Raw genomic sequence first — 26,970 nt, forward strand, 5'->3', positions numbered from 1 at the left:
TACACACAATAAATGATTAATTAAATTATAGCATACCCAAACAACAAAATGCCGTGCAATCCTTAAAGTTGACACACTAGAAGGAAACTTAATTATTGAAAGATTTACACTAATGTATACTGAAGATATAAATGGGAAAATATTATCCACTAAAAGATTAACAGTGTTAGGATTATGAGATTTTTATTTTCTTCTTTGTGTTTGTCCCAAACTTTCTATAATAAGTATGTGCTGTTTTTTAACAAAATTATTTTCATTGATTGATCCCCCTTCACAAAAACCTATTGAAAAGAAATAAATTTCCAACCTGTGTTAGGCACTTTGAATAAACTGTCTCTGATCCTTAGTATAGTATAACAAAGTAGCTGTTATCTCTGCATTTTCAGTGAAAAAAACTGAGGTACAAAGCAGTAGTAAGTTTCCTAACAGTCACTCGGCTTCTGTGAAGGTTAATTTTGTGTCATCTTGACTGGGCCATTGGGGTGCCCAGATTAAACACTATTTCTGGGTACAACTATAAGGGGTGTTTCCCAATGAGAACAGTATTTTAATGGGTGGACTCTGGGAAGTAAATTTCCCTCCCTGATGTGGGTGGGCATCAATCAATCTTTTGAGGGTCTGAATAGAAAAAAAAAAAAAAACAGAGGGAGGAAGGATTTGCCCCCTTCCCAGCTGCCAGCTTGAGTTGGGACTTCTGTCTTCTCCTGATTTTGGAGTGGGATGTACACCATTGACTGGGGTTCTCAGGCTTTTAGAATTATACCCTGGCTTTCTTGGGTCTCTGGCTTGCAGATGGCAGATTGTGAGCCAATGCCTCATAATAAATCAAAAAGGATGGACGGATGGATAGATGGATGGATGGGTGGATGGATGGATGGATGGATGGATGGATGGATGGATGGATGGATGGATTGACAGAAAGACAGACAGATAGATCCTATTGACTCTGTTTCTCTGGAGACCCTTGACTAATACAGATAGGAAGGAGCAAGGCTAGCATGTAGCCTAGAACTGCTTGACTTCAGCCATTACTCTTCACAATATCCAGCTGCCTTTAAGATTACTGCACTGCTTGCCCACAGTAGTGAGAGCACTGGATTCTAACCACCACTGGCCCAAAATCTAAAAATTGCTGGAGCAGGCAAGAAGACAATAAAGTTTTAGAAACATTTGCATTAAAAATAGGCATCTATCAAAGGATCTATATAAAGTCACTATAAGCTGCACAGAACCAAGAGTCAGATGGGGTTACCTCCTCTGAAAACTTCCATAACACAATCATTAAGAGGTAGAACTCTTTTCAATGAAGTGAAAATTGCTTCTGCTGTCCCTGCAAGTACTGCTGCCACAGTACAGTTTGCAAACTCAGGGGTCCTGATCCGCTTTCAGAGAAGGCAAGTTAAGCCCTCACACAGACCAAACCTAAGTGCCAGTGTAGTTGTCTTCTGCATCAGTGGGAAAAAGGATTCCACACGTCTCGGAAGTCATCCCTCCTCAACTGAAGCACTGCCTCCCAGGTTTTAATTCCATACAGCTGCTGCCAACAAAGGACCTTCTGAAGGGGAAATGTGATCGCTCCATTGTTGAAAGCTGCACAGCAGCCAAATAATGATAATGCTTCATTTCACCGACATTGGCAATCTGAGGTGATAGATCTTGTTTTGAAGATGTTAGGATTGGCAGCCTCTTTTCATGAGCTTCTGAATCCATTATGTTCTTTAAGATCATTCTTCTTCATGAAGGATTTCTTTAGACCCACTGCAGCAGGCACCCGGCTCCATGCCCAGTAGCCCCCAGCCTACAGGTCGGTGAGCCCATGAGCCCTCACCTACATTGCTTCATACACTGCTTGAAGCAAGTGGCATAGAAATTGGAAAGATAAAAATATCTGGGGCGCCTGGCTGACTCAGTCAGTGGAGTGAGCAACTCTTCATCTCAGGGTTTTGAGTTGAAGCCCCATGTTGGGTGTAGAGATTACTTAAAAATAAAGTCTTTTTTAAAAAGGGAAAGATAGTCTCAGCCAATACCCAAAGACTGAGATTATAGAAGAATGAAACTGGACCATTCCCTTACACCATACACAAAGATAAACTCAAATGGATGAAAGACCTCAATGTGAGACAAGAATCCATCAAAATCCTAAAGGAGAACATAGGCAGTAACCTCTGTGACCTCGGCCATAGCAACTTCTTTCAAAACACGTCTCCAAAGGCAAGTGAAACAAAAGCAAAGATGAACTTTTGGGACTTCATCAAGATAAAAACTTCTGCACAGCAAAGGAAACAGTCAACGGAACTAAGAGGGTGCCTGGGTGGCTCAGTTGGTTAAGCGACTGCCTTCGGCTCAGGTCATGATCCTGGAGTCCCGGGAGCGAGTCCCGCATCGGGCTCCCTGCTCGGCAGGGAGTCCGCTTCTCCCTCTGACCCTCCTCCCTCTCATGCTCTCTGTCTCTCATTCTCTCTCTCTCAAATAAATAAATAAAATCTTTAAAAAATAAATAAATAATAATTTTAAAAAAAAAAGAAACTAAGAGACAGCCCACAGAATGGGAGAAGATATTTGCAAATGGCATTAAAGGTAAAGGGCTGATATCCAAGATCTATAAAGAACTTCTCAAACTCAACACCCAAAAAAACAAATAACCCAGTCAAAAAATGGGCAGAATACATGAACAGACACTTCTCCAAAGAAGACATACAAATGGCCAACAGACACATGAAAAAATGCTCAACATAACTATCAGGGAAATACAAATCAAAACCACAATGAGATATCACCTTACACCAGTTAGAATGGCTAAAATTAACAAAACAGGAAACAACAAATGTTGGTGAGGATGTGGAGAAAGTGGAACCCTCTTACCCTGTTGGTGGGAATGCAAGCTGGTACAGTCACTCTGGAAAACAGTATGGAGGTTCCTCAAGATGTTAAGAATAGAGCTACCCTATGACCCAGCAATTGCACTACTATTTACCCCAAAGATACAGATAGTGAAAAGGGGCACATGCACCCCAATGTTCACAGCAGTAATGTCCACAATAGCCAAACTGTGGAAGGAGCCGAGATTCCCTTCAACAGATGAATAGATAAAGAAAATGTGGTCCATATATACAATGGAATATTACTCAGCCATCAGAAAGGATGAATACCCACCATTTGCATGGACATGGATGGAACTGGAGGGGTTTATGCTAAGTGAAGTAAGTCAAGCAGAGACAGACAATTATCATATGGTTTTATTCATATGTGGAACATAAGCAATAGCATGGAGGACCACAGGAGAAGGGAGAGAAATCCGAAGGGGGAGAAATCAGAGAGGGAGATGAACCATGAGAGACTTGGACCCCGGAAAACAAACTGAGGGTTTCAGAGGGGAAGGGGATGAGGGGAGGGGGTAGCAGGGTGCTGGGTATTAAGGAGTATTAAGGAGGGCACATGCTGTGATGAGCACTGGGTGTTATATGTAACTATGAATCATTGAACACTACATCAAAAACTAATGATGTACTATACAGTGGCTAACTGAACATCATAATAAAAAAAAGGAAAAAAAAGAAACACATATATTTAGAACACTTCTTTTTCATTTAATGTATAAGGAAAATTTTCCAATGTCATTAAATATTCTTCTAAAATACATGTAATGTATACATTACATTTTACTATACAGATATTGTTGAACATTTAAAAGTTCAAATATTTTATTTTTATAAATTATGCCTTGATATAAAAAAAGGGAAAGATAAAAATATCTGAAAACTATAGTGTAATCCTGTATTACACGGAGTCAAATGCTGTAAGACTGGTTATAGAGTGCCCAGTTTACTTGATTTACTTAAGAGTTTAGAAAGCTCTACACAGGGGCACCTGGGTAGCTCAGTTAAGAGTCTGCCTTTGGCTCGGTCCTGATCACAAGGTCCTGAGATGGAGTCCCTCACTGGGCTCCCTGCTCACCAGGGAGTCTGCCTCTCCCTCTCCCTCTGCCCTCCCCCGCCCCCACTCATGCTCTCTCTCGCTGTCTCAAATAAATAAATAATCTAAAAAAGAAGAAAGCTTTACACAGTACAGATTATAATTGTGTCTCAGTTACTGTGAATTAGGTATAGTATAAAATTTGTGGTCATCTGATACTGAAAACCAGGTCTATTGACAGGAGTCTAACTTTCTATTGCAAAATAAGAATATTTCATTATTTTGGTTTTCATCCCCCTTTTACCATGACAGCAATGTATGTCAGCAATACAACCTATACTACTTGTACTTCTATTCTCTTGTTCCTACCCCTCAACCCATACGAGTTAACCAGGTTCCCTTCAAAGAGAAGAGATTCTAACACTAAAACAAAATTCTCACCCCTACAGAAACCCTCGTTAAAAAAAAAAGTTGGGGCACCCGGGTGGCTCAGTCTATTAAGTGTCTGCCTTTGGCTCAGGTCATGATCCTGGAGTCCTAGGATCGAGCCCCACATCGGGCTCCTTGCTCAGCGGGTAGTCTGCTTCTCCCTCTGCCATTCACCCTGCTCATGCTCTCTCTCACTCTCTCTCTCTTGCTCTCAAATAAATAAATAAAATCTTTATAAAAAAAAAAGTTAAAGAATTTTCCAAAAACAAAGATCCCAGCAGCTGCTCTGTTTCATAATACAAGACAATGTTCTTGTGGAAAAACTGGTGAGAATCCAGGAAGCATCCAGAGTGATTATCTTTCTGAAGTAAACATTATGTCGATGGGAAATTAAGACATACACACACATGTGTATTCAGATTTCAAACACAATTCCCAAGTGAAACATTAGAATTCCACTGGTTTTTAGGGGGGAAAAAATAGTAAAGATCTCCTAAGGTTTATAAAATTTTGTATAACAGCAGCCAAATTCAACTACACCAGACTAGGTCTCTCGTCTATATGTTCTGGGAAACAATTAGGAAAATTCCAGGTGATTTTCTTAGGTTCTTTTTAATAACTTGAGCATCTTCACCACTTTTTACATCAAGCCGATGATCCTTCTGTGCCACCAATGCCCGCCATGGTATTTGTTTATGATGGACAGTTTCTTTCCTAGTCATTGATTTTTCCATTCTACAACACACTTAGTCATGAATGTTGTGTTTATATGCTCTGCTACAGAAACATTCCTGCACACCATGAGCAGCAGGGGCTGTCACTCATGGGCCACTACCTTGAAATAATACATCTCTCCCTCCCATTCTCTTTCTCCCTTCCAAGGATAGCACACAGTGGAAAGATGACTTCTCTGGTTTTATAAAAAGCACTAAAGCAATCCCACTTTCTAAAGGAACCACACCCTTGTCATCAGAAAAAGAGAATACTGGGGAAACACAAAAATAAGAAAATGTATGTGAGCCCACCCTATCTCTTTTTGAAGATTAGCCCCCTGAGGGCAGGAAATAATTCTTCTTGGTGTTTCTTCTGTTACCAAGTTCCTGCATAGGCAAGTGAATTCACAAAAGAAACTAATGATGAAACCTGAAAAGCTTTCTTACTGTTCCCTTTATTTTTAATGTCTTTGTCAGTAAAACTACCTTCAAAAAAGAAAGGGATAAAGGAGCAAGGATAAATAGAGAGGGCGAAGAAGTAAAGTAGCACTTTACACCCGCCCCTCCCCCCATCTCCAAGCCTCAGAGACAGCCCACCAGGTAAGTACTCAAGCCTACTTTTAAAACGAAGAGTTTGAGGCTCACAAGGGGGTAAGTTGTCCGTGGCACACAACTAATAATTGGCAGAGCCAGGTTTCAAATTCACTAATGAGTACCTAGAATTCAGTGTTTATATATTGCCAGGTAAGTGCAGAGTTTTTTATAACAATTTGAGCTAATAGCCTGGATGTAAAGAAAAAAAAAAAAAAAAACAGTTATCGTCTTGAAATCTAAAAAAGCTAGTGTAGTCAAAAGCTCCCCTCAGGGGCGCCTGGGTGGCTCAGTAGTTAAGTGTCTACCTTCGGCTCAGGTCATGATCCCAGAGTCCTGGGATCCAGCCCCACTTCGGACTCCCTCCTCAGCAGGAAGCCTGCTTCTCCCTCTCCCACTCCCCCTGCTTGTGTTCCCTCTTTCCCTGTGTCTCTCTCTGTCAAATAAATAAAATCTTTAAAAAATTTAAAAAAAAAAAAAAAGCACCTCTTGGCCAGAAGGCAATCTTAGGAAAGCATTCATAAAACTTCTAGTTTTAAGCAATACAACTTCCTGATGAGTCCTTTGTAATAAAGTAACTACAAAATGTGTATATAATGAAGCAACTTGTTTTAGAAGGTTACTGCATACAAACTAGTAAAGAATTAGAGGACTGTACTAATTTTCTATTTCTGAGTAATAAATGACCACAAGCCTAGCAGCTTAAAAAAATGCCACTCATTAAAGCAGTTTTGTAAATCAGAATCCAGCATGGCATTCCTGGGTTCTCCACTCCCAATGTTACAAGGTTGAAATCAAGGTGTTGGTCACCTTCTTTGGGGCTCTGAGGAAAAATCCACTTCTGAGCTTATTTTTGTTGTCAGAAGAATTCACTTTCTTGCAGTTGGAGGACTGAGGTCATTCTCTAGATAGCTGATGCCAACCCAGAGAAGACTCTGCGTTTAAATGGTTATGTGAGTAGGTCAGGCTCACCTGGATAATCTCCCTTTCTAAAGTCAGCTGTGCCCTATAACATAACCTAATCACAGGAATAAAATTCAACAAATTCCATCTGGGGAATTAGGCAGACCATATAGAGCAGGGGCAGGGGTAAAAAGTCTTGGAGACCATCCTAGAATTCTGGTAAGAAGTGACAGAGATGGAAAATAATACACCTGACATGTTGAACAAAAGAAAACAAACACAAAAGAATACATACTGTTAGATTCCATTTATATGAAGTTCAAAAGAGGCAAACTAAGTCAGTGCTGCCAGATAAAGTCAAGAGAGTGTTGACCCTTAGGGTCAAAGAGGGATAGAAACAATAGTATATCGGAAAAAGGATTTATTCAACAATTACACACTGAATGCCTATCAAACACTAAAGGGAATTCCATGGCAATCAAGACAAGGCCCCTGTCCTTAAGTAGCTTAAAAATCTACCAGGGAAGGGGGGTCTGGCTGGCTCAGTGGTGGAGCATGCAACACTTGATCTCAGGGCTGTGAGTTCTAGCCCCATGGTGAGGGTAGAAATTACTTAAAAAAAATAAAATCTTTTAAAAAATAATCTAATAGATTAGAAAACAGAGACTAATAGTCTAGAGACTAAGAAACTAATAAATAACTATCTACCATGCATTGTGATAAGCCTTACAGGTGGGAAAGTAGGAGGCACTTGGAGAACATACAGCAGGGGGACCCAAACTAGTTTAGAGGGTCAAGAAGTAACATTTAAACTGAGACCTGGAAGTATTTAGGTAGGCAAGCTGGGGAATAGTTGACTTGGTGATGCTGGTTGATTGTGGACTGATCGTCACTTACCTGTAAGACACAACCACCTAGAGGCCATGTAGTCTCTGTCTCCATCGTTATGAGAACAATCTCCGGAACAATGGAGGCACTGGTACCACTTGAAACTGCACTGGCCAAACAACTCCTTTAATGCTAGGACATTATCAATTCTGGACATTCTTCCATCTTCCAACAAATACTGACAAGCTAGAGAGTGACCTGAAGGTAATTACCACCACAACATAGGAGTGAGGAAGGAGTACAGCAGGATGGCACAGTGGCTTCATGCTCAGGCACTGGAATCAGACTGCAGGCTTGTAATCCTAAGTCCATCACTTGTGTGTGTTCTTGATAAGCCTCAGTTTCCTCATCTCTAAAATAGAGGCAATCATGCAAAACTGCCAAGAAGTAACTAAAGAGTAAGAAATACAATGTCTTCAGGTGGAAGATGCATTAGACTCATTCTGTATAAGTATGGTACTGGTAGATTTGGGGGAGTTGGTTTTTTTAAAAGATTTTATGTATTTTTTTGAGAGAGAGAGAGAGAGAGAGCACAGGCACTGCGTGGGGGGAGTGGCAGAGGGGGAGGCACAGACGGAGCCCAGTGCAGGGCTTGATCCCACAACCCCAAGATCACAACCTGAGCTGAAACCAAGAGTCAGATGCGCAACCTCCTAAGCCACCCAGGCACCCCTTGTGCTGATAGATTTTGAACGCATATGAGAAAGAACTCTTCTCCTGCCACTCTCTGACTCATCAGCCATACCCAACTGTCATTGCCCAAGCACACAAAGCTCCCTTAAATGCCTGTACATGTTCCCATCTTGTTCCTTTCCTCTGGCGTGTCCTACTCAGTCTTGTTTGCTTAAAGAGTTTCTATTCATCCTCCAGAGTCTCAACTCGTGCATTGCCTTGCTGATGAAGATTTTCCTGTGTGCATAAGACAGGACCGGGTGATCACTTGTCCATGCACAGCACTATATCTCTAAAGTAACATGCATCCTATACCATAACTGCTTACTCACACATTCATCTCTCAATGTTATGAGCCTCTTGAGGGGTAAGACCATACACAGCACTTGGCTCATGGTAGGCAGTAAAAATGTTCACTGAATGAACTGAATGAATAAATACTGTTGCCTTAAGAGGCAATGAATTCCTGCCACCAGTAATATTTAAGCAAAGACAAGACAATCGCAGACATATACAGACAGGACTGGAGTGTCTGACATTCAACTTGTGAATCACTAAATAGGATCCTCCAAACCTGAGAGTCCCTAGTGCTAGATGAAGAAAATTAAATCACAAGGGCACAGAGAAGAAAAAGTTGTATGTTCGGGGAACAGCGAGTGCCTCTGTTTGCCTGAGCAGGATAGAGATAGGACTGCAGCAAGAAAGTGATGACACACTCAAAAGGGGAAAGGAAAATTCTTTAAGAAAGGTCCTACTTAGGGGCACCTGGGTGGCTCAGTCATTAAATATCTGCTTTCAGCTCAGGTCATGATCCCAGGGTCCTGGGATCGAGCCCCACATCAAGCTCCCTGCTCAGTGGGAAGCCTGCTTCTCCCTCTCCCGCTCCCCCTGCTTGTGTTCCCTCGCTCGCTGTGTCTCTCTCTGTCAAATAAATAAATAAAATCTTAAAAAAAAAAAAAAAAAAAAGGAAAGGTCCTACTTAAGAGGAGGGAGCAAGGTAAAGTACCCATTGCGGGATGATAAAGCTTGCAGAGCCTCACAATAGCAGACAACTATTTCCACCCGTGGTTCCAAAGGGGTAAGGGGAAGCAAGCGGAGTTACCACAACACGGTAAAAATGGAGTGATCTGACACGAGTTGTGGCCTAGGTAAAGGAACGGGACTAGGTCTCTGCCACAATCAGGTGTCTACAGGAAGGGTGGGGGAGGAATAAATATCCAGGCATCCCATCACCCTCCAACATCCTACCAGTGCCAGCCAATGGCCAGACCCAACAAAAGCCAAACAGCTTTCGGAAGGAAGCTTGGAAGGAAGGAAGTCTGGGGGAGGCAATCTGGAGAAGTCAGCCTCCTGAACCCCAGAGCAGAGGAGACAACGAGTAGCAGACTAATGGCATAAACATCATTTGGTGAGCCCACAAGTGCTGCCACGGAGTCTGGTGCTTGAGGATGACATGATCCAGACGCCTTCTAAGGATGGGAAATCTGGTGGCTGTAATCAGAATGAACTCTGAATGGGGAGAGGGAGATGGAGGCTGGGAAACAAACTAGGAAATCACTGAAATGGTTGGGGTAAGTGGGGAGGAGCCTAAGCAAGGGGACGCACTCAGTGTTCATAGCAGCCTCTTGGAAGGCTCCTGATTCTCCAGAAGATTGCACAATCCCTGAGCTGTGTACCCTCCTTATAAGTGACCCACCAAGTCACAGAGGTGGAAAAGAAAGGTCTCCAAACTGAGATTTCTGGTGTCCACATTTCCATCTCCCCCTGATGTTCACTTTCTCTCTTTTCCTTTGTGTCTGTGTGAACTGGGCAGGGCCAGAGGAAAGCAGCCTCAGCAACCGCAGGTCCCAGAGCAGAGGGCAGTAATGGAGTTTCTTAGCAGAAAAGGCCAAAACAATGAATAAAGATCCATAGGAAGAAAGCCCTGCTTGAGTATCAGTCACCACTTCCCCAAGATTGTGATATCTTAATGCTTCTCTGGCTACCCACCCTCTCCTCACACCTTGACCAAACCCATCCTTCCTGCCTTCTCCCTTCCAAAAACTATCTTCCTTGGGCCCCAACTCAAAGGGACTCATTCCCAGATACTCCATTCAAAACTGACAACCTTTTCTACAATTAGAGCAGCACAGAGAGGACTAGAAGCTTCATGTTCACTCTTTGAAGACTTCTCTTTCTGCATGAGCAGAGTCAGGTTCCTTGTCCAGTGCACTGTCCCTTATCTGCATCCCAGCATGCATCACACCAGGCCAGCGCCCCGGCGTGGAGGGTGCAGCCCCAAGAGGCACCTGATATTTCCTTTCATCGGCTGGATAGCAAATGGCTCTGGTTTTATTCTTTGTTTTCTGTTCAGAATGAAACTTCTTTTTTATTAGTATTATTATGCAAAGTTTCCTAAAATAAAAAGAGCAGTGACTGTTTTGAGTCCTTAGCTGTTTTCTGAGGCACTATGCAACAAGGCATCACTGGATTGGGATTTACTTCTTTTCTCCACAGCCTCATTAGAAGTTTAGCTGCACTAAGAGGATTACTCACAATACAGTATCACTGAACACATGGAGAGCCTTTAAAGATTAGTTCCTGTCTCAACAAACTCCAGGCTTTTCAAAATCAAAGTGTGGAAGGAAGGGACATCTGAAAAAGAAAAAGGCTGAGTTCCCACACACTTAGAAGCTTTTCCCCTACTCACACATTACCTTATATCACCAGCAACATGAATCAACAAATCCTGATAGTTTCTATTCTCAGACTGAAGGGTAAAAATGATACAAAGCAGCAACACAAAGTGTGTGTGTGTGTGTGTGTGTGTGTGACAGAGAGAGACGGATAGACTATGCTCCCTACACACATATACACACACACACTCATTCTTTCTAACTTGTCCTAAAGCAATCCCGTTTGCATGATCAGAAGCTGCATTTGAGTTGGAATTCTTAGAACAAATGAAGTGTTCACGAGACTCTCCCCACTTTCCCCATGCCGCCAGTATGTCCACTCCCAAGGACATCAGGAACACCAGTCAGTCCATCCATAAGCTTTTGCTTAGACTCAGGGCTGTGGTGGAGACAATCAGGTGTCCCTCAGTGGAAAATAGCAAGGCCAACTGAAGACAAGAAACCAGTTGGAAACCACGTGTGCCCCTGAAAACAGTAAATAACATTGTGTGGATTCCACAATTCATTTTGTTGATGAATCCAGGACACAGTTATTTATCTTACTACAAATCTGTCTTTGTTTTCAGACATCTTTTTAAAAACCAATTTTAATGACACTTTCTTTAATCCTCTTTCTATTTGTACTCAGATCTGTTTTCTATACTAAGCACGTGGAATCATTACCCTGATGCAATCTCTCTTTTATTTGACTATGTTTTTTTTCCTGACTTTCTAAGATTTATTTATTTATTTATTTATTTGACAGAGACCGTTACAGCGAGAGAGGGAACACAAGCAGGGGGAGTGGGAGAGGGAGAAGCAGGCTTCCCGCCAAGTAGGGAGCCCAATGTGGGGCTCGATCCCAGGTCCCTGGGATCATGACCTAAGCTGAAGGCAGTCACTTAACGACTGAGCCACCCAGGCGCCCCTTTCCTGACTTTCAAATAGACACACTACAGTTGCCCTCCTGGTGGAGTCCAGTGCAGAAAGGGGAGGTGTGGCCCAAAGAGGGCCAAGAGACAGAAGTCTCCTCAGGGTGGGTGGGAGACCTGACCACAGTAAGACAGGGGGGCTAGGCCTGCATGGATATGAACTGCTACAACCATCAACCAGGCAGCTAGCTGCTCTTTCTTTCATCTGATGGGTGGTTCTTGACTGCTGGCTTAACTTTCAGAAAGCACCCCACTTTTCCAAGCCCCATGGACCACCTTCTACTTTTGCATCTTATTTTCTCTAGCAAAAAGGAGAGAAATCAGTACCAGAAAGCTCTGGGAATCAGGGAGAGTGAGTAAACAGCTTTATTTTTCTCCCTCAATGGAACATGAGTTCTTTAAAGGTGGAAGCAGAGGAGAGGTGGTTCATTAAGAACTATTAATGTACTAAAATAAACCAATCAGAGGAGTGTCAGCAGAGCCTGGCTTTGCTGAGGAGAAGGAGAATGTGAGGGGTCTGGACTTTTTTGGTTCTCAACAAAATATCGTTACATTTTGCTTTGTTTTGTTTTTCAAAGAAACCTCATTTTCCTGGCTGTGATATGAAATATTTCATTTTCTCAGCCTGTGTTAAGCAGTTCAGCTTATGGGTATAAACAGTCTCTGGCTTTTGGCATTAGAATGAGTTGTTCAAGTGCACAGTATTCAAAGATGATGTCCTCAAATGATTATAAGCAAAATTCTTTCATTCTACATTCAAGTAAACAGGGCTGGAATAACTTCTGAATCTGGCATGGGCGAGAGAGTTCTCTCAGAGTCACTTTGTAAGTAGATATCTATAGGAATCTTGTCCTCTTACCCTACCAATTAATAACGGTGTGTACTGGGCGCCTGGGTGGCTCAGTTGGTTAAGCGACTGCCTTCGGCTCAGGTCATGATCCTGGAGTCCCGGGATCGAGTCCCACATCGGGCTCCCTGCTCAGCGGGGGGTCTGCTTCTCCTTCTGATCCTCTTCCCTCTCGTGCTCTCTGTCTCTCATTCTCTCTCTCAAATAAATAAAATCTTTAAATAAATAAATAAATAACAGTGTGTACTTGAAAAGCAGCTGGTGAGGGTACCACCTATGTGATCTACACATCTTGAACAAGGAAACCTAACTGGTATGAAGGCGTGTAAGAAAAGCCATATGGCACAGCAGTGATGCACACTGGCTCAGATGTTTACCTGGATTCGATTCCCATATCAGCCACTTTTTAGGGCAAGCAGGACAAACAATTTAACCTGGGTGCTATACATGCAAATGACTTGGATAAAGACTTAGCCCACAGTAAGTATTATACTAAGTGTTAGTTACTGTTATTAAGGCAAGACCCTGACTTTCAGGGCTCTAAGCCACCACCGGGAGGACTGAAGGACCCAAGCCCAAGCCTTCCTCCTACTGAAATGGCTGAGTCACTTCCTATGCCGTTCCCCAGCCCCTGCTGAGGCTGCCCTGGTCTGCCAGTGAGGCCACCACACTAACATGAATGCCCTTCATCACTGCCCTCTCCAGGCTCTCAATGCCGCCCTCCCAGTCTCCTGCATTGATCCTATTATTCTCCCAAATAGAAGGGAGGATTCTTTCTCCACCATTGCTGCATCTCTTCATCAGACTAAATGCAATCTTGCTCTCTCCATTTTTTTAATAAATCACCCATAAAAGGTAGTTGCATCAAATAACTTGATAAAAGCTATAACATGGGCCACGGCAGAAAACATTTAAGTGGCAGCTTAAATAACCTGCTCAAAAACTCTGTTCGCACTGATTAAAATTACTCTTCCAGGGAGGTAGTGAAGGTATCTTCATCTCTCTCTATAAATCAGTATCATTATACTTAATGTATGCCACACACACACACACACAACACACACACACAAGTATACACATGTGCACCCACAGTCTTGCACAACACCTTGCTGGAGAATTTTGGTCTCCTTATCTTGAGGACCAATCAAGATAGAGAAAAATCAAGGACTGGGAATAAACAAAGACATGGTGGATGATAGTTTCTTAAGATAAAGCAGAAAAACCCATGCATTACTCCATCAATATCAACTCCCTTTGCCCTCGATCCACAAGTGACAGCAGGTGACCACACCATTAATACTCAGTAACTATTTTTTGAATGAATGACATGCCTCAAGAGAAAACCAAAATCTCAGAAAACAAAGCAAATTTTATGCACCTGTTTCAACTAGGTAGAATTAGTATCTGGTGCATTTAAACACTCAATAAATAGTTGTTGCATAATTCAGTGGCTCAGCAAGTAAGTGAAAGGATTATAGGCTTTCAGGAAAAGTGATCAGGGCTCCACCTACAGAGCCAGGCTGCTCCGTATAGTGACTGCAACATCTATAGTAAGAATAACATGTGCCTGATTGCTCACCCATACCTGGCATTCCTCTAAGCATTTTATATTGATTATCTCATTTGAACCTTTCCATAATATTGGAGATTTGGGGGAGGCACTGCCCAGTAAAGGACCTGTGAAAGCCTTCTCTGCTGAGTGGTGTCCTACAATGTGAAGAAGTGTATCCTTATCAGTCAACAAGTTGGGTCCTGAGTAGACTTCAGAGCAGTGATTCTGATTACCAATCCAACAGGTGCTCCTCAAATTACCAAACACGAATGTTCACATCTTTCTACCCAGCTGTCAGCTTGTCTCAGCCAACCACTGATTCTAATAACCCTCCAGTCCAGACTCAGAATTTACTATCTTTCCTCTTTCAGTCATTCTACTGGTATTATCCAGCACTCACTGTATCCAAAGCTCTAGAAGCAATAAGAGGCTCTATGAATTTACAAACAGACCAAGAAAGAAGGCTCAACACTTTAAAAGCAAGTAAGCAATGTAATGGGTGCTATACATGCAAAAAACTCAGCCTGTGTTAAGCAGTTCAGCTTATGGGTATAAACAACAGGTGCAAGAGGGGACTAAAGACTCATTCATACCTTTGGAGGCTAATTTTGATTCCCAGGAGGAGAGCCACTGAAGGAGAGAGGACAGAGCGGTACCTGCAGGTACAGGCAGCTTCACATCGCTGGGAGAAGAGCTAGGTGGCACTGTGTTCTGGCTGCACAAAAGAACACCCCAAAAACGAGCCACAGCATGAGCCTCATCGGCAGCTGCTTGCCAAGTACAAGTCAGTCCCAGACAAGACTACAGAACCCATGCCTGCCTGATGGGATTAAGAGCTGAAAATCAGTGCTGCTTTACAAGAAGTCAGAGCTACTGAAAACCCAAACTATAATAGAGAGAAGATCTGATTTACTAGGAAAACAAATTGCTACAAAAGTAGTGATGTAACCAGTTCTGGAAACAAACAGTGCCCATTTCATACTTGTTTCCAGTGTTTTAAAAGGAAAGAGGCAGCAATTAGTGAGGACATGGAGGCGATAGTGCAGACGCATAAAGGAACAGAACTGGAGGGAGGGGGCCTCATGCCCCTGTGCCAGATGTGGTCCAAGTTCAATGCTAATCTGACCCTGTTGCTCTCCTGCTTAAACCCTGCAGCAGCCTCCCACTCCCTTTTAATTAAAGCCCAAACTCCTTCACCTGGCCCCTAGAGACTCACAAAATCTGGCCTTCTCTGTGGCTTTATCTCACCATTTGCCTCTTCCCTGCATCCATTCTGAACTTCCCGTAGGTCCTCACAGGTGCCTCCATCCCCGTAGCCATTGGCTCATTGAGGGAACACTCTTCTTCTTTCTCTCCCCATCTTCATCTGACTGGCACCTGCTCATTCCTCCGATCTCTGCTTAAATATCATTTCCTTGAAGAGGCTTTCCTTACCCTCCTCTAGGTTAGATCCCTTGCTCTGTTATAATCCCTATATTTCCTCTCCCATAATACTCATTAGCTTTGTGATTAGTACTGATTTATCAGTCTTCCCTGCTAACTAGACACCTTTTTTTTTTTTAAAAAGATTTTATTTATTTATTTGAGACAGAGAGAATGAGAGACAGAGAGCATGAGAGGGAGGAGGGTCAGAGGGAGAAGCAGACTCCCCGCCGAGCAGGGAGCCCGATGCAGGACTCGATCCTGGGACTCCAGAATCATGACCTGAGCCGAAGGCAGTCGCTTAACCAACTGAGCCACCCAGGCGCCCAAACTAGACACCTTTTTAAGTGCTCATAAAACATCTGTTAAATTAATCAATAGATTGAATTGAAACAGAATTTTTTTTTTTTTTTTTTTTTTGCTGGTGCCATTGTTTGTTCCCTGAGGAAGCTTCAAATGCTATTAATCACTGTAATTTAAAGGTTCATGGATGATTGCCAGTGTTATAGGTTTGCATTATGGGTTTTTTTTAAGATTTATTTATTTTAGGGAGGAGGAGGGGGTAGGGGAAGGTGTAGAGAGAGAATCTTAAGCAGGCTCTACACCCAGCACAGAAGGGCTGGATCTCACAACCCTGAAATCATGATCTGAGCTGAAATCAAGAGTCAGTGGCTTAACCCACTAAACCACCCAGGCTCCCAGGCATTATCATGTTTTAAAGGTCAGTAGATAAGGAGTGAAGGAGATATCCAGAAATCCAGTCTTCTAAATATGATTAACCAGACAGCAATTTGAATATTAAGTAGTCTAAGCATCCTTCACTATTTTCATAACCCTTTGGCAAGAGCTAAAATATAAGCCAGCAGTTCTTTGGAACTACTGTTCTCCTACTCGTCTGGGAAGACCACGGGCATCACTCTCCCTCCCCCACAAGCTACCACAGCTGTGTGGGCCCTTGGCCTGGTGTCCCCTGCAGCCCAAGCCGCTCCCCAGGTCTGACCCGAGGTCCTTCTTTCTCCCTGAATTCTAAAATGAAAGGAAAAAAACACATTAGGCAACATCTCAGGAGAGAAGAAAAAGGAAAATTCCAGCAGTTTAGGTTTTATGATCATCCCATACCTTTCCCCAAAAAACATTCTAACTACTTTCCTATCTACCCTTTCCCTTGCACCCAGGAAATACTATCTTTCCTCTAATTTATTCTCACTTTCATTCATTCAATAAACATTTATAAAGCTGTTTCTGTGTACCTCGTATTGACTCTAAAATTTTTGTTGTTTTCAACATTTTGCATTTGATGATTTAGGAGCTGCCTGTAAAAAAAAAAATGCAGAAATAAGCATTTTTTTCCTTTATTTCAGGGGGTAAAAAATTAGTATTCAGAAATATATTTAGTGAAACCTTAAGTTTCACTTAAGGAAAAAAATTATGAATCTTTGAGTTGATGGCAAAAGAGAAACCAAGTTGAACTGTCTTAAATTTCATGACTTCATTGGTTCACAAGCTTTTTAAAGGTCCTATGCTGTTGCAGGCATGGTCTGACCCAGAACTTCATAGAGTCACCAGGCTCCAACTCCTTTGGGATTCTCTGGGCTCTGCTCAGCTTCTCTCATGGCAGCAGTTATTCCAGATCTCACTTCTCCCACAACAACAGCAGAGGAGAAGCTCTTCACCACCTCTCACAGAAGAAAAAGGAAGCTTCTTCCTGGGAGCCCCCAGTGAAAAGAATTTTTGCCCCTCTGAATTTGGTTGGTTGCTCATCCTGGAACCACCTCACCCAGGGAATGGTACCCACTTGTTGGTTTAAGCCAGTCAGGATCCACCTCTGGAGTTAGAAATGGTGTCCATTCCATGCTGGCTTCATAGCTAACCAAAGTAAAACATATCCCTAAAGGAAAAAAATGAAGGCTGTTGTAGAAATGAAAAAACAGATACCAAAAAAGCAATTGACAAATGCGCATTCCAGGGGCACCCGGGTGGCTCAGTTGTTAAGCGTCTGCCTTCGGCTCAGGTCATGATCTCAGGGTCCTGGGATCGAGCCCTGCATCAGGCTCCCTGCTCAGTGGGAAGCCTACTTCTCCCTCTCCCACTCCCCCTGCTTGCGTTCCCTCTCTTGCTGTCTCTCTCTCTGTCAAATAAATAAATAAATAATCTTAAAAAAACAAATGCCCATTCCACAGGTGAATCAACTTTTTCAAAGCAGCACTCAAGATGTTCCCGCTCACGTGAAAAAATATGTCATCACTCCAGTGTAGCTTATAGAATCCCCAATTCTTAGAATTAGAAAGAACTATAGAGATAGAATATAATCCATCTCCCTCATATTATAGCAGTTAAGTCTGGGAAAAGTGAAGTAAAGTGCCCCAGGTTACACATCTAGTTAATGCCATTGAAAGGAACATAACCCAGGTGTTTTTATTTTTGATCCAACATTCCTTCTCGTATGTCAATACTACACAATCCAGGCAAAATCAGACCATATGATGTGTTATTTCTGTTATTCTCTAAACACAGAGTTTATTTGCAGAGAGAGTATGTTTTTTGGGTTCACGAGGAAGGGGTAGGTAGGAAAGAATGAAAGAATGGAAAAAGAGAACAATTTTAATAACTTTTTAAGTTTCTTTTAACTCACACAACTTTCTAACACATTTATTGACCTCAAAACAAGAACTTTTCTCAGAGCTGAGAAAATGTGACACTAGGACTTGGTAAAAAGAACCCAGTGCTCACTTCAGCAGCACATGTACTAACATTGGAACAATACAGAGATTAGCATGGTCTCTGCACAACCATAACACGCAAATTTGTGAAGTGTTCCATATTTATTTTTTTGAAGCATTCCATATTAAAAAAATAAGAAGAAGAATCCATATAATAACAGCAGTTGGGCTTGTAAATCCTGGTCCTGAGACCAAATACCATTTTGGGAAAAGACAAGTTGCTGGCTCTGTTCTCAAAACTCAGTGTGGTTTGAGACCTGACAGATAATGTTCATTTGTAGTGGCTTTGACATGAGGAGGAACTCTTCAAGGTAAAGAGAAAGGGCTCATGCTGGTCAATTGTTAAAAATCACAAAGCAACCTGTCCTCTGGAGCCTGTGAATTCTCCTCCAGATCACAGAACTGCATTTCATTTTCAGGGCAGGTCAGCTAGGAAGAACCAGCCGTGGAGTGGGGAGAATAAATAACAGACAACAAAAAGTGCCCTCCTAGGACCTGGGAAATCTATTATAGTATTCACACCTCCTCCAGTGTGGCGAGCCTATTCAAAGGCAAACTGCTCACTCAGAGGGTACCTGTCTTAAACCATTATTTACCATTAATACCTCAGCAGTAATTCATTTAATTAAACTTTTGCTCACTCTGCTGCCCTGCCCAGATTGTTCTAGCCTCTCTGCCTCCTCCAGACCATGCAGTCCACATTCAGCTTCTAAATAGAAGTTGAATTGTGTGATTCCAAACCCTTAAAACACTTTGACAAATCCAAATGTTTTCAGAATAAATGTTGCTCAGGTCATGATCCCAAGGTCCTGGCATCGAGTCCCGCATCAGGCTCCCTGCTCAGCGGGGAGCCTGCTTCTCCCTCTGCCTGCCACTCCCCCTGCTTGTGTTCTCTCTCTCTCTAATAAAATCTTTAAGAAAGATTTTATTTATTTATTTGAGAGAGAGTGAGGGGGAGGAGCAGAGGGAGAGGGAGACGCAAGCTCCACACTGAGCAGGGTGCCTGATGCGGGACTTGATCCCAGGACTCTGGAATCACGACCTGAGCCGAAGGCAGGCGCTTAACAGATTGAGCCACCCAGGCGTCCCTCTCTTAACATTCCTTCTTAACTGATTAACTAGAATACCTCTATAGAGAGAAGTAGGGTTTTTTTTCCCAGTTTATTTTGAGATATAATTGACATCACTATATAAGTTTAAGTTATACAGCATAATGGCTTGACTAGCATATATTGTGAAATGATTGCCACAATAAGTAAGTTTAGTTAGCATCCATCCTCAACTCATTAGATAAAGAGCAAAAAATTTTTTTTCCTTCAGAATAAATGTTAATATGATCCACAAGGTCCAGAACCCACTACCCATGATCTGCGCTGTGCTCTTACCCATCAGAGCCCAGACACCACCTCCCAAGATACCTTCATTTTCATTCCTTCCTACCTATGTTCTGGCTGTTTTCTCCACTTGGAAAGTCCTTCACTGCCCTGACTGTAGAACACACCCTGACCAGTTGTTAAGTCCCAGGGAAAGATTCTCCCCTCTCAAATTCCCGAGATAATTTCCCCTTCAACATCTCCTATAACGTTGTAATTGGGTCATTCTTTTTTTTAACCTCTTGGTCTCCTTCAGAGCAAGGACTATATTTTTTTTTAATTTTTTTTTATTCTTATGTTAATCCCCATACATTACATCATTAGTTTTAGATGAAGTGTTCCATGATTCATTGTTTGTGCATAACACCCAGTGCTCCATGCAGAATGTGCCCTCCTCAATACCCACCACCAGGCTAACCCATCCTCCCACCCCCCTCCCCTCTAGAACCCTGTTTGTTTTTCAGAGTCCATCGTCTCTCATGGTTCGTCTACCCCTCCGATTTCCCCAGCTTCATTCTTCCCCTCCCGCTACCTTCTTCTTCTTCTTTTTTTTTCTTAACATATATTGCATTATTTGTTTCAGAGGTACAGATCTGAGATTCAACAGTCTTGCAAGGACTATATTTTATTCACCACTGTGTTGTTAAGCCATTGCACAGAGTAGACACCCAACTAACGTTTGTTGAGTTTGACTGAAGTGAGTCATTTAACGTCTATCTTACCTTCAAAGCAGAATCACCTACTTTGTGCTAAGCCCTATATTAAGTACAAAAGAAATGTAGATAAAGAAGTTATGAATGCAACCCTCAGGGAGACCACCGCCTAGTTGGGGAGGGTGGGAGGTAAACAGGCAAACCTGTTGCAAATCTTCTATCATATCTTGCCCAATCCCCAGTCTCTCTGCTTCATTTCTTGTCCTTGGAATTCTTTTTGCCTTGATTCTTATTCCAGAAACCTCAACTCTCTTTCCAGACAGAGATCTTGCAATCCTACTGCCAGGACAAAAGTCTTGTCCCCAGATTTCTTTTTCACATAACCAGCCTTTCTGTAAACCACTCTTCAATGAGTGAGGAAAAGGTAACTTCTTCACAGGGTCAGTGATCCTTCATATCAGGACTCTTTGATATGGCTCTCAACCTGGCATCTAATATGAATTATCCACTCTTCTTTAACCTTAAAGTATACAAGATCCTGGGCGCCTGGCTCAGTCGGTTAAGCAACTGCCTTTGGCTCCAGTCATGATCCTGGAGTCCCGGGATCGAGTCCCGCATCGGACTCCCTGCTCAGCGGGGGGTCTGCTTCTCCCTCTGACCCTCCCCCTTCTCATGCTCTATCTCATTCTCTCTCTCAAATAAATAAATAAAATATTTTAAAAAAAAGTATACAAGATCCTCTCAGTATCCTATTTAAAATGGATATCCCCAGGATCCAGCCCCCAGATTTTCTAGTTATCTGTATTTTAAGTCCTCCAGATGATTTTGAGACAGAGGGTACAGAGATTTTAAGAAGCATTGTCCTAACATCCACATGTTCACTTATGTTTTACAATCATCTACACTGTCTGTATCTCACCCCACCACTACAGTTTTGGATCCTATAAACCTTCAATGACTGGGCTAATTCCCTAAGTCTCCTACAAAGGAAGTGGGAATGTAGATAGCAGAGGATCTACTGTGCATGACTGTCTGCTTTGACTTTTGTATACTATAATCCCCAAAGTCCCCAACACCGGGCACTGCTTACATACTAGGACATCTTAGATGCTTTAGGCTATAAGTTACTTGACATCAATCTTAGTGACGTTTTGGGTTTTGGGGGTTTGGGGGTTTTTTGGATCTGACTCCAAAGGCAAGAAAAACACAAGAAAAAATAAATAGTGGGACTACATCAAACTAAGCTTTTGCAAAACAAAGGAAACCATCACAAGAAGGAAACCTACTGGACAGAAGATATTTGCTGATCATATATCTGTATCTGATAAGGAGATAATATCCAAAATCTATAAAGAACTCATACAACTAAATAACAACAAAAAGATCCAATTTAAAATGGGTAGGAGATCTGACTATATGTTTTTCCAAAGAAGATATACAGATGGCCAACAGGCACATGAAAATATGCTCAACACCACTACTCATCAGGGAAATACAAATCAAAACCACAATGAGATACCACCTCACACCTATCAGAATGACTATTGTCAAAAAGACAAGAAATAACAAGTGTTGGTGAGGATGTGGAGAAAAGGGAACTCTTGTGCACTGTTGGTGAGAATGTAATTTGGCGCAACCACTATGGAAAACAGTATAGTTTCCTCAAAAAATTAAAAATAGAACTACCATACAATTTGGCAATTCTATTTCTGGGTATCTGAGGAAAATAAAAACACTAATTCAAAAAGACATATGCACCCCTTGTTCATTGCAGCATTATTTATGATAGCCAAGATATGGAAACAACTTAAGTGTCCATTGATGGATGAATAGATAAAGATATATATATATATATATGCACGCACACACACACACGATGGAATGTTACTCAACCATTAAAAAAAGAATAAAATCTTAAAATCTTGCCATTTGCAACAACCTGGATTGACTTTGAGGGTATTATGCTAAGTGAAATAAGTCAGACAGAGAGAGACAAATACCACATTATTTCACTTACATTGTGGTGACTATTTTGCAATACATACAAATGTTGAATTACTATGTTGTACACCTGAAACAATATAATTCTATGTCAATTATACCTCAGTAAATAAAAAGGAAATAAATTTATAATAAAGGAAAAGGTCCTGAGGAACTAGCATTGCCAGAAGAGTCAGGTTTAGAGAGATACTAGAATATGCACTGAGTTCTCAGGGGAAAAAAGGGGGGGTTTTGACCATCATAATATTTCCCATTTATTGGACCAATTATGTCCCAGACACTGTACTAGCTACATTACGTATTTTTCTTCTAATCCTCACAACCATCCTTTGAAGAAACTGAGGCACAAGGAAGTCCAGAAACTTTCCCAAATTGACACAACTAGAAAGTGAAAGCGTTGAGATAATTCAGGTTGATCCCCAAGTCCATGGTCTGTCTACTATACCACAAATCAAGGAAATAATTATCACCAGCTCCTCAATTTTACCAGGGTTTTTAATAGAGCACACTACTCCCTGAGAGACTCTTGGAAATTTCCAAGAGGTTCAACAATTCATAAGAAAGAAGTTTTTCTGGAAGAATCAGGGAATGGTTGGGTATTCAGTTGAGTATTCAGAACGATAAAGGAAAATGCCCAAGAGCAGTGTTAATTATTCTGTCCAACTCAATAGTACTAAACATAAGATAAAATGAACTTGGACACGTCAATATTGTTTTCTCTTTGAAGCAACTGACTTCTACTTAATAGGACAGGAAAACAGACCACTGAGCATACTGCTGCATGATAGCTCATCCTAATAAGGCTTTTTGGCTGAGTTTCTGTAGTTTCTGTCTGCTTGAAAGATCCCCTGGCCCCTTTCCTAATTGTAGGGGCTGCTCCCAGAATGAACACTAGATTACCAGCCCTAGTTAAAGAGCACTTACAGCCCTGCTGGCCAGAACACCACATGGCTTCCAGGCAGCTGCAATGGATGCCAATGATTAATTAATCTGTAATTAATTACTGTAAGCTTGGGGTGAGGGCAAAAAGACTGGGAGCAGACATAGCACAGCCACAGATGTCACACCCCTTGGCACTCCAGCTACTGTGTGGGACAGTGATGAGAACACTGGGTTTAGAGTCACAAGCCCAGCTCTGAGCCTACGGGATATTGGGTCTTACTATATTTTTTTAAAGATTTTATTTATTTCTTTGAGAGAGAGAGAGAGAGAGAGCACAAGCAGGGGGAGTGGTACGCAGATGGAGAGGGAGAAGAGGCTCCCCGCCAAGCAGGGAGCCTGATGCGGGGCTTGATCCCAGGACCCTGGGATCATGACCTGAGCTGAAGGCAGACGCTTAATGACTGAGCCACCCAGGTGCCCTGGGTCTTGCTAATTTCTGAGACTAATTCCTCATCTATAAATGAGAAGAATAATTCCTCTGCCTTTGTGAGGCTCAAATAAGTTATTTGTATGTGAAAACTCCATAAAGACTACAACTAGGTTAAATGCACCCCCCACCTTGAGTACTCCCAATCTGTGCTTCTCTGACAAGCATTCATCATATTTTACATTAATTATTTCTTTGTCTTTCTCTTCTAGGCTGTACATACCATAAGGACAGAGACTATATCAATATTGCTCTCCACTGTTTCCTAGTATCTACCATAGTGCTGGGCACTGTGGTTGGCCCTCAATAAGTATTTGTGAGATAAATGGATAGATGATGAACACTTCCTCTATAGTGTTCATTTCTTTTGTGAAAATTCCATTCCATGGTAAGACAAATCCCATTTCATCATCATTGTCTTAATTTTTGTCAGCTAATGGCAACTCTGTTTCACTTTATAACTGCTGTTTCAGACACTGTTTCAGCATAGTCCTCAAAAAGTATATAGTCCAAAGAGAATAAGACGTACAAATGAAAAATTAAGGGACGCCTGGGTGGCTCAGTCGATTAAGTGTCTGCCTTCGGCTCAGGTCATGATCCCAGGGTCCTGGGATCAAGTCCCACATCGGGCTCCTTGCTCAGTGGGAAGCCTGCTTCTCCCTCTGCCTCTGCCCCTACCCTTGCTTGTGCTCTTGCTCTCTGTCAAAGTAAATAAATAAAATCTTAAAAAAAAAGAAAAGAAAGAAAAATTAAGTAACAACAAACACAGTAAATGCCATCTCTAACAAGTTCTCTTTTTTTATTTCAACTTTCTCAAAGAATTAATCTCTGGGTTAATCCTAAAACTGCAAGTTTCTATATTTATAGACAATTACTATAGACCAGATGGACTATTTTAAATACAACTCCAATGGTGTAGAAATTTCAAACTTTTCTTTGTGAAGGAGTGAGTGCTTCCTGGAAGTGCTAAGAACCAGATGTAGATATTGTGCATGCAAAGGTGTGGAGGAGAGGGTAGAGGTGGTCAAAGGATGCTTCTATAGATCCTAGTGAAACATTTTGTGTAAATAAAGATCCAGGCTCAAAACTTAAAGTTAGTCTCTATTATTTACAAAAATATGCATGCAGTGAGAAGAAATTGGAAAACAAATACAGAGCATAGGTTCAATGCTCCAGTATTTTTAGTACTTTGAAATTATAAATGTTCTTTTATCCACTTTTATGTGGAAAAATATGCATACTAACCTAATAATTTGAGCAAGACACCAGGGGTTTTTTCTAGGAGGTATTTTTTTTTCTTTTTCTTTTTTTTTTTTAAGATTTTATTTATTTACCCAAGAGAGAAAGAGAGAGATCATAAGCAGGGGGAAGGGATAGAAGGAGAAGATTCCCCACTGAGCGGGGAACCCAATATGGGACTCAATCCCAGGATGACCTGAGCCAAAGACAGATGCTTAACCGACTAAGCCACCCAGGTGCCCTCTAGGAGGTATTTTTTCCCTGTGATAAGTCTATAGGGAAAACCTTAGGCCAGGGTATCACGTGACACAGGAAAGGATGGGGACACTTCAGGCAAGAAAGGGTTGAGTGAAGTCTTTATCACTATTGGGAAGGGTAAGCAGAAGGTGAAATGGTGATAACAGCAAAGTGGGAGTTCTAAAAAAGGCTTCGTGGCCTAATGGTAGCAATTGAGCAACTGATGAACACTGTCATAATTCAGTTTGAAAAGATAGATTGTAGAGTTCCTTAATCATTTCTAATACCTCCTTTAAAGAAAACAAGCAAATTACAATGAGTAAAAGTCCCCCTGTATTCATTCTCCAACAAATAATTCTGAAATTGAAGCTCGGTATTACCTACCTGCTAGTTAATTTTAAGCCTTTAACTGGAATTAGCGCCTATGGTAGACACTTTGAGAAGTGAGTGTAAGAGACACTGAGAGTAGTCCCCCAATATTTATTCTCCCCTTTGTCCACAGCTGAGCACAAGACCACTAAAAATGAAGACTACATTTCCCAGCCTTGGGACACCTGGGTGGCTCAGTAGGTTGAGCAACTGACTCAGGTCATGATCTCAGGGTCATGAGATCAAGCCTTGCCTTGGGCTCCACGCTCAGCAGGGAGTCTTCTTGAGATTCTCTCTCTCCCTCTGCACCCCCCAACACATGCACATGCACACGTGCCCATTCTTAAGCACCCGCGCTCTCTCTCATAAATAAATAAATCAATCAATCTTTAAAAAAAGACTACATTCTCCAGCCTCCTCTGCAGTTAGGTATGCCCATGTGACTAAGTTCTACCAATGGGGTACAAATAGAAGAGTCACCTTAGCAGCTTCCAGGAACCTTCCTTAACAGAGAGCTGATACATATTGTTAGCCCCCTTATCTTTGTCTCTCTCTCCTTTCTTCCTACTGAAACAATGATGCTGCTATCTGGAGGCTGAGGACCACAGTCTTAGGATACTAGAGCAGTAAGCTGGAAGGAGTTACCAGCCCTAAAGACTTTTATACCAGGACTCACTACTCGAGCCCTGGACTGTTCACTACCTGACTTACATGAGAAACAATACACTTCCATCTTGATGAAACCACTATTATTTGGAGGTTTTCTGTTATTTCTGAACCTAAGCCTCACTGGTACAAAGAAGGTTTGTACTCAGGTAAATAAAAAACAGCCCCCAACTTTAAGAAGTTGCATAAACTTGAGAAGGGTATGAGTGGTATACACATAACTATAAATTTGTACAAAGCATAAAATTATGAGGGTTATAAGATCAAAATATTATCATTGAGGCTAGGAACAATAAAAGGGAGATAAATCACTTCTGTTAGAAGAAAATGAGGGAAAGAATCATGGCTCAGGTGACATTTCAGTTGTGCCCTGAAAGAATTGATATTTAAGAAATGAAAATGGGAAGAAAGACAAAACAGGTAGAAGAAACAGCATTACAAAGCATGGAAGTAGAAAAGCATGGACTGTGTTCAGGGAAGGTTAGGTGATTCAGTTTAACCAGAGCACAGATCGTGATCCTTACTGATCATCCAATTGATCTATTTCCTTTCCCAGCTGCATTTTTTTTTCACGACCTTTGTTATTATCTGATGCTCTATTATACTAACTCTATGTTATCTGCTTATTTTTAGAATAACTAGAATTTCAAATCTCAAATATTTTGGTCTCAGGACCACTTTACATTCTTAAAAATTACTAAGGGCTGGGGTGCCTGGATGGCTCAGTCAGTTAAGCATCTGACTCTTGATTTTGGCTCAGGTCATAATCTCATGGGTCATGAAATTGAGCCCTGCATAGGGCTTCATGCTCAATAGGGAGTCTGCCTG

At 41.8% G+C, this 26,970-nt stretch overlaps 1 protein-coding gene and 1 non-coding gene across 2 annotated transcripts in view; one reads left to right on the forward strand and one right to left on the reverse strand.

Moving 5' to 3' along the window:
• GIPC2 (GIPC PDZ domain containing family member 2) overlaps positions 1 to 26,970 on the reverse strand; it is a 346,096-nt gene that overhangs the window by 165,933 nt on the left and 153,193 nt on the right. The gene's annotated exons all lie outside the window — the stretch shown is intronic.
• LOC123860646 (U6 spliceosomal RNA) lies at positions 18,238 to 18,341 on the forward strand. Its single transcript, XR_006794770.1, has one exon. It is a non-coding gene; the product is annotated as a U6 spliceosomal RNA (small nuclear RNA).

The sequence above is a fragment of the Mirounga angustirostris genome, unplaced genomic scaffold, assembly GCF_029215605.1.
Source record: "Mirounga angustirostris isolate CCGP_5_RB_7025 unplaced genomic scaffold, mMirAng1.0.hap1 SCAF_4, whole genome shotgun sequence".
Lineage (NCBI taxonomy): Eukaryota > Metazoa > Chordata > Mammalia > Carnivora > Phocidae > Mirounga > Mirounga angustirostris.